This window comes from Coregonus clupeaformis, chromosome 24 (assembly GCF_020615455.1).
Source record: "Coregonus clupeaformis isolate EN_2021a chromosome 24, ASM2061545v1, whole genome shotgun sequence".
Taxonomy (NCBI): domain Eukaryota; kingdom Metazoa; phylum Chordata; class Actinopteri; order Salmoniformes; family Salmonidae; genus Coregonus; species Coregonus clupeaformis.
In genome coordinates, this window is record NC_059215.1 from 3,393,175 (window position 1) to 3,402,302 (window position 9,128).

The window sequence follows — 9,128 nt, forward strand, 5'->3', positions numbered from 1 at the left end:
CCATCATAACATTCATTTTTGAACAAATTAATATGTTCAAAACTGTTCAACTATTGTCTTTCTCTCTGAGTCAACTACTCACCACATTTCATGCACTGCAGTGCTAGCTAGCTGTAGCTTATGCTTTCAGTACTATACTGAACAAAAATATAAATGCAACATGCAACAATTTCAAAGATTTTACTGAGTTACAGTTCATATAAGGAAATCAGTCAATTAAAATAAATTCATTAGGCCCTAATCTATGGATTTCACTTGACGTGGAATACAGATATGCATCTGTTGGTCACAGATACCTTTAAGAAAAATTGGCCTCACAATGGGGCTTATTGGAGCTGTCATTTGTGACTGATACTTGTAAATGTGTGCTTGTAAACTTGTGCTGATTGCTACGCATATAAATACGATTATTTCTTGATACATTTGAAACGAGGTCTAGTTGTGGCCTCAATCGGACTAGATTGTGAACAACTCTTGGCAGAATGCATTGCTTGAATGCCATTAGGATGATAAGCACAGTCGTTCGTGAACTCGTCTCTCGAGTTCGAATTTGTTGAGCAGAGGCTGTGTATGTTTTGTTTCTACAAATCTGTGTCCATCATAACATTCAATAAGAAATTAATAGCAGTCATTTTTGCACCATGCGATCAATTGTCCATTCTAAACATGTCTTTTTCTTCTCTATGCTCATGATCTATTTTCCTGCGCGCATATGACAGACAGTTGGTGGTCGGTGCATGACTCTGGAGCTGCTGAGCCAGAGGAGCATGTATTAATCCTGCTGTAGGACGCATTGCGGCCAGCACTAACAGCAGATAAAACAAAACAACTATTTTGAACGAGTCACTCAGAAAAACGAATCATTACTCTCGAGTCAGTAAAAATAGTCGTTCAAAAAGAGCGATTTGTTCGTGAACTGCACATCACTATAACCCTGGCAGTCATTCTGAATGCAGATTGTGGGAATCCACTCTGGCTGGATTCCAATAGGAATTAAACATAATTTTACATGCCAGCATAATGTGACTTGATGCTGGTTTTGCTTTAGTGTATGCTGCTCACCAGTGTCCAAAACACAGCGAAGGCTGGTCACCAGCAAAAACACAATGATGGCTGGTCACCTCCAAAAACACAACGAAGGCTGATCTGCCAGCATAACCAGATAGACCATGCTGGTCAGACCAGCTTGACCAGCACTAACCAGCATAGACCAGCATGGACTGACATTGACCAGCCTGGACCAGCTTCAATTGTATACTGGTCTATGCTGTTTTTTTCATCAGGGGCCTTCTCATGGGCTCCGATCAGCTCCTTCACTTCAGAGCGGTTCAGCTCAGTAAAGATGCTCTCACTGTCCTCCACTGCTTCCTGTCCTGATCGCTGTTAGAACACACACAGAGAGGAAGAGTTTCATTTCAACAAGCCCATTCACTCAGCTCTCACCAGGGCCCCACTCACTCACTTTAGAGAGGACTATCTGCTTAATAAATACATTTAAATGGTCAACATTCACCTTGAGCGACTTCACAGCCTGTATTACCTCCTGCATCTCTTTCTGTCTTCTGGGTTTTCTGTTTAGATTTCTGCTGTTTCTACCCCTGCTTCCTTTGTAGAGAAACAAACATCATTCCATAGTTAATTATATAAAATGAGGAAAACACGCATGAGCGTGTGCGCACACCTACAGTGGGGAAAAATGTATTTAGTCAGCCACCAATTGTGCAAGTTCTCCCACTTAAAAAGATGAGAGAGGCCTGTAATTTTCATCATAGGTACACGTCAACTATGACAGACAAATTGAGGGAAAAAAATCCAGAAAATCACATTGTAGGATTTTTTAATGAATTTATTTGCAAATTATGGTGGAAAATAAGTATTTGGTCACCTACAAACAAGCAATATTTCTGGCTCTCACAGACCTGTAACTTCTTCTTTAAGAGGCTCCTCTGTCCTCCACTCGTTACCTGTATTAATGGCACCTGTTTGAACTTGTTATCAGTATAAAAGACACCTGTCCACAACCTCAAACAGTCACACTCCAAGCTCCACTATGGCCAAGACCAAAGAGCTGTCAAACGAAACCAGAAACAAAATTGTAGACCTGCACCAGGCTGGGAAGACTGAATCTGCAATAGGTAAGCAGCTTGGTTTGAAGAAATCAACTGTGGGAGCAATTATTAGGAAATGGAAGACATACAAGACCACTGATAATCTCCCTCAATCTGGGGCTCCACGCAAGATCTCACCCCGTGGGGTCAAAGTGATCACAAGAACGGTGAGCAAAAATCCCAGAACCACACGGGGGGACCTAGTGAATGACCTGCAGAGAGCTGGGACCAAAGTAACAAAGCCTACCATCAGTAATACACTACGCCGCCAGGGACTCAAATCCTGCAGTGCCAGACGTGTCCCCCTGCTTAAGCCAGTACATTTCCAGGCCCGTCTGAAGTTTGCTAGAGTGCATTTGGATGATCCAGAAGAGGATTGGGAGAATGTCATATGGTCAGATGAAACCAAAATAGAACTTTTTGGTAAAAACTCAACCGTCGTGTTTGGAGGACAAAGAATGCTGAGTTGCATCCAAAGAAAACCATACCTACTGTGAAGCATGGGGGTGGAAACATCATGCTTTGGGGCTGTTTTTCTGCAAAGGGACCAGGACGACTGATCCGTGTAAAGGAAAGAATGAATGGGGCCATGTATCGTGAGATTTTGAGTGAAAACCTCCTTCCATCAGCAAGGGCATTGAAGATGAAACGTGGCTGGGTCTTTCAGCATGACAATGATCCCAAACACACCGCCCGGGCAACGAAGGAGTGGCTTCGTAAGAAGCATTTCAAGGTCCTGGAGTGGCCTAGCCAGTCTCCAGATCCCAACCCCATAGAAAATCTTTGGAGGGAGTTGAAAGTCTGTGTTGCCCAGCGACAGCCCCAAAACATCACTGCTCTAGAGGAGATCTGCATGGAGGAATGGGCCAAAATACCAGCAACAGTGTGTGAAAACCTTGTGAAGACTTACAGAAAACGTTTGACCTGTGTCATTGCCAACAAAGGGTATATAACAAAATATTGAGAAACTTTTGTTATTGACTAAATACTTATTTTCCACCATAATTTGCAAATAAATTCATAAAAAATCCTACAATGTGATTTTCTGGATTTTTTTTCCTCATTTTGTCTGTCATAGTTGACGTGTACCTATGATGAAAATTACAGGCCTCTCTCATCTTTTTAAGTGGGAGAACTTGCACAATTGGTGGCTGACTAAATACTTTTTTCCCCCACTGTACGTGTAACTAAACTTTCCGTAAAAACACTTTTAAAGAAATGCAAAATGTTTTTTTCTGTAATTTGTGCCGTGTGTGTGCCGTACTGCTCTCATGTTCAAACATCACACACAATACTCACTGGCCACATGGTCATGCCCAAATCATATTTAAATAACTTTATTTAGCTACACAATACATTTTAGCCATTTTGGATTTGGACATGAATAATAAATGCTAATATCAGGAACATTGACTCACATTGGTAAAGAAAATAGTTAAATGTTAGCATTTGGAGTAAGTGGCCAGGTAAACAAAACCAAAGCATGGATTGCTATCTAACCTTGTCCATAGACTGCTCACAGGGTAAGACACCAATAAGTACCGGTAATTTTGTAATTTGAGTAATCTATGTCTTTAAGGTCAAGTCCCGGTCTGTTGAAAATACTTCTGGAATCCTACCTTCACGAATTTAAGAGATGCTAAGTCAACTCCAGTTACATCCAACCATGATTGTCTAACATTGTTGTAATCCTGACTCCCTCTACTTCACCCGCGCTAAAGTAGTTGTATTCTATTCTGTAATTATTTAGTTTTCAAAGTGATATTCTGAATGATAAGCCAATACAGAGTTCTATCCTTACCTGTCTCTCAGTCCTCTCTAATTCCATTGAGACTGTATCATGGACTTTATGTTCACTCATCATACACAGATAACAGATCAACTGCTGATTGGTACGGCAGTTCATCTCCAGCAGTTAGCAATGACAAGAGCAGATCTTCTCCTGTAGTAGTGTGGAGGCTTTGGCCAGCTTGTGCTTCTTAAAGGCAGGAGATTCATAGCGAGGCTGGAGGTGAGTCTCACAGTAAGAGGCCAGACACTCCAGACAGGACTTGACAGCTTTGAGTTTTCTCCCAGAACAGAAGTCCCACTCCACATCTCCAGGTCCAGCATAACAGAGAGCAGGAGGAGCAGCTTGAAGTCCTGTCTCGTTCAGTTTCTCCACCAATTTGGCTAGCATGGTGCTTTTCCTCAAAACAGGCTGTGGAATGAAGGTCTGTCTGCAATGGGGACAGCTGTACATTATTATCCTATTTTTATCATTTTGATCCCAGTAGTCTTTAATAGTATGGAGAAAAGAAAAGTATGAAAAATGTATGCACTCACTAACTGTAAGTCGCTCTGGATAAGAGCGTCTGCTAAATGACTAAAATGTAAATGTAATACAGCCCATACAAAAGCTGTGTCCACAGGAATGGTCACCGGATCCCTCAGTGGATCCAGACGGACAACTGATCGATTCCTGTTCACTAGTTTATGTCATCTTGGACACATACAGAGCATAAAGTACCTTTCCTTTTGTCACACACACAGCAGTGGGAGTGGTCATTCCTGCCAGTGCATGTAACTTCTGAGTTGTCAGACTTTAACACTTTATGACCCCATCATTCCTCTTCACACTGCTTTATGAGCACAACTCCCTAATACAGCCCAGACAGATCCAAACAACTGATTAAATCCATGGATTTTACCAATTTGGTGCTGACACTAACAGACTGAGTGCAGCAGAGTATCAGAGTTAGGTATTGTTTCTTTATAAGTGTTTATGGATATATGAGTGGGCACATTTCCTGGTTGCGTGTGTACTCTGTATGTGTAGGGTGTGTGATGTTGGCAGTGGTGTGGCGGTGAGGTCGGTGGCTGGGTAAGCACTGTGTTATGTATGGTACGACGTGCTGTACGTTGTTATGGTTTACGACATTGTGCTGCTTTACGGATGAATGGGTTGTCAGAATGAGTGGCACATGTCATTAAAAGGACAGAGTGATGTACAACGTGAAACTGTGCAGATGTGCGTTCTTCTACAGCTAGGCTAGTTATAACATTGGAGACGAAGATGGCTAAATTCAGCTTACCACCACCAGCACCATTCCTTGCCGTGCCTGGTGAACCTCCAGTCCCGTGGAATAACTGGCTTGAAAGTTTTAACACTTATCTCGAAGCTATGGACCTTTCTACAATCTACGACAAGCGGAGGACAGCACTGCTCCGTCACTGCTTCGGTACAGAGGGACAGAGGATTTTCAGAGCCCTTGGATCGGCTCCTACATTCACCGCTGCAGTCAGCCTCCTACGGAACCACTTCGCCGGGAAAGAGCGAGTGCTCCTCCGACGCTACCGGCTACGGAAAAGACACCAACGGCCGGGTGAGTCCATTCAAAGCTACATGGCTAATCTGAGGGATTTGGCTAGCTCTTGTAACTACGGGACACTTCAGGATGAGATTATCAGGGATCAGTTGATAGAGGGGACGTTATGTGAAAGGACAAGGGAGAAACTGCTTTTGGAATCTGATAATTTACAACTAGATGGAGCTATTAAAATAGCACTCCAGGTTGAAACGGCTTTGGAATGCTCTACTATGCTAACAGACAGCTCTGCAGCATACACTTGGCCCCCAGCCATTCTCACATAGCAGCTTCAGCCCGAGCAGGCGCACTACAACGATCACGCGCTGCGCACGCCCTCCCACGTCGACAGTTGCATGGACACAGATACCTGCATGCCCGTGCAGAAGGCACACAGACAAACAAACAGAAGTAGCTATGGCAACTGTGGGGCTAGCTCTCACAATTCAAGGGCTTCAAACTGCCCAGCCCGTGGGAAAATATGCAAGAACTGTTCAAAATACAATCACTTTGCGAAAGTGTGTCGTTCTGCCCCAGCTACTAGCTCCACCCAGAACAGGCCCTTATTTTCATCTCACTCTCAACATGAACACACTGAAATCTGAACCGTCTCCACCAACCATGTGTCATTCAGGACATGCACTGTGCAGCTGGGCGAGGTGGGTTTGCCTTTGCTACTGGAAACTGGTGCTGCGGTGTCGTTGCTCAACCTTGCCACTTACTACAAGTTTTTCAGTCACCTACCACTCCAACAGCCCTCCACTGCCCTGTGTGGGTATGGTAGATCCAAGACAGACATTGTAGGCACCCTCCAGGTCCCAGTACACTACGGTACCAAGCATCTGCCATCATTCACATTTCACGTTGCAAAGCGGGTTGCCAACCTCCTGGGTCTCGACCTCTTCACAGGCTTGGGATTCACACATTTATTTTGCTCATTTGTACCCCAGTATCTCTATTTGCACATCATCTCTTGCACATCTATCATTCCAGTGTTAATACTAATTGTAATTATTTTGCACTATAGCCTATTTTATTGCCTTACCTCCATAACTTGCTAAATTTGCACACTGTATATTATATGTATTTCTGTTGTATTTTTGACTTTGTTTTGTTTTACCCCATATGTAACTCTGTGTTGTTGTTTTTATCGCACTGCTTTGCTTTATCTTGGCCAGGTCGCAGTTGTAAATGAGAACTTGTTCTCAACTGGTTTACCTGGTTAAATAAAGGTGAAATAAATAAAATAAAAAACTGAGCGATGACAGTGGGTCAGCTATCCACCAAGTTACCTGCACATGGCAACAGAACTGGCCAACTCTGTTTGAGGGGCTGCCTCACAGCCTTCACTCACAGGCCCCTAGTGAACCCGGACGTGACCCCAGTCATGCAGCCCCTGTGGCACATTCCCTTTGCACTGCGTGATGACATCACAAAAGATCTCCAGTCACAGTTGGAGGCAGGCATCATGGAGCCAGTCAACGCTGCCCCCTGGATTTCAAACTTGGTCATTGCAACCAAAAAGTCTAGGCTAGTTTGGAGAGTCCTTCCGTTTAAGGGCTAATGTTTATTTCTTACATGTATCACTCTAGGTTCTTGCACTATGGACATTTGTATATATGATACCAGTCCCTGGTTTTGGAAAGGGGGGAGAAATGTTATGTATGGTTTACGACATTGTGCTGCTTTACGGATGAATGGGTTGTCAGAATGAGTGTCATTAAAGGACAGAGTGATGTACAACGTGAAACTGTGCAGATGTGCGTTCTTCTACAGCTAGGCTAGATATAACACACTGGCTATTATCAAAGCCAGATTTACTCACAAAATAAACCTTGATGAAGGCCAAGTTCACCATACAACACATAGCCCCAACAACCAGTGTGACAGGCTATTAACCGAAATTGACAAACAATTTTCACCAAATGTAAAACAAATGTAGCCAAGGTACACAAGCGATAGCCTCCAATGGTGGCATATTTCATATCATCCGACAAAATTACACACTGCTCAACTAAGCTCAGCCATAGACTGATGTAGGATCAACAGTTACTGATAGGTGGCACTAAAATACCAATATATGGACACATTTCATTCGAATAATTCACAAATAAAGTTTACAAAAGTTTAATCAGGAAGGCTGGTCTGAATGCTCGTTTACGCAATACATAATTCACTTTGTTTCCTATTCTACGGGCATAGTGGGAATGAATAGCAACTTTTTATCGTCAGCATAGCGTCTTGTTTCTTCTCTTTCCCTGTAGCCATGTGTGGAATGTCATTCACTTATTTACCTTATAGCCTATAAGGACAAACCAATAATGCCCATTCCTCACGCTTGCTGTTTCACCTTCCTCTTTCTAAACCAATGGGTGTAAATCTTGGGATGTATTTACAGTGCATTCGGAAAGTATTCAGACTGCTTAACTTTCCCCCCCAAAAATTACATTACAGCCTTATTCTAAAATTGATTAAATAGTTTTTTCCCCTCCTCAATCTACACACAATAACCCATAATGACAAAGCAAAAACAGGTTTTTAGAAAAAATCTTAATTTAATTTTTTTTTTTTAACTTTGAAATAAACCATGTATATAAGTATTCAGACCCTTTACTCAGTACTTTGTTGAAGCACCTTTCGCAGCAATTACAGCCTTGAGTCTTCTTGGGTATGACGCTACAAGCTTGCCACACCTGTATTTGGGGAGTTTCTCCCATTCTTCTCTGCAGATCCTCTCAAGCTCTGTCAGGTTGAATGGGGAGCGTAGCTGCACAGCTATTTTCAGGTCTCTGCAGAGCTGATTTCAAGGTTTTACTGCTAACCTACAAAGCATTACATGCACTTGCTCCTACCTATCTCTCCGATTTGGTCCTGCCGTACATACCTACACGTATGCTACGATCACAAGACGCAGGCCTCCTTATTGTCCCTAGAATTTGTAAGCAAACAGCTGGAGGCAGGGCTTTCTCCTACAGAGCTCAATTTTTATGGAACGGTCTGCCAATCCATGTGAGAGACGCAGACTCGGTCTCGACTTTAAATCTTTACTGAAGACTCATCTCTTCAGTAGGTCCTATGATTGAGTGTAGTCTGGCCCAGGGGTGCGAAGGTGAATGGAAAGGCACTGGAGCAACAAACCGCCCTTGCTGTCTCTGCCTGGCCGGTTCCTGTCTCTCCATTGGGATTCTCTGCCTCTGACCCTATTACAGGGGCTGAGTCACTGGCTTACTAGTGCTCTTCCATGCCGTCCCTAGAAGGGGTGCATCACTTGAGTGGGTTGAGTCACTGATGTGATCTTCTTGTCCGGTTTGTCGCTCCCTCAGGCTCGTGCAGTGGAGGAGATCTTCATGGGCTATACTCAGCCTTGTCTCAGGGTAGTAGGTTAGTGGTCTGTTGATTTCCCTCTGGTGGTGTGGGGGCTGTGCTTTGGCAAAGTGGGTGGGGTTATATCCTGCCTGGTTGGCCCTGTCTGGGGATATCGTAGGATGGGGCCAGAGTGTCTCCCGACCACCCCTGTCTCAGCCTCCAGTATCTATGCTGCAATAGTCTATGTGCCGGGGGGCTAGGGTCAGTCTGTTATATCTGGTGTTATTCTCCTGTCTTATCCAGTGTCCTGTGTGAATTTAAGTATGCTCCCTCTAATTCGGTCTCTCGCTCCCTCCCATCCCGGAGG

The 9,128-nt window shown here is 43.7% G+C and overlaps 1 long non-coding RNA gene across 2 annotated transcripts; it reads right to left on the reverse strand.

The window, feature by feature from the left end:
* Nucleotides 1–293: 293 nt before the first annotated feature.
* On the reverse strand, nt 294–4,050 carry LOC121537330. Of its 2 annotated transcripts, none has more exons than XR_005995039.1 (3): nt 3,910–4,050; nt 1,541–1,605; nt 294–1,380 (listed from the first exon to the last, which is right to left on the reverse strand). It is a non-coding gene; the product is annotated as an uncharacterized LOC121537330 (long non-coding RNA). The 2 variants fall into 2 exon arrangements; XR_005995038.1 differs by having other exon boundaries at nt 1,514–1,605.
* Nucleotides 4,051–9,128: the final 5,078 nt, after the last annotated feature.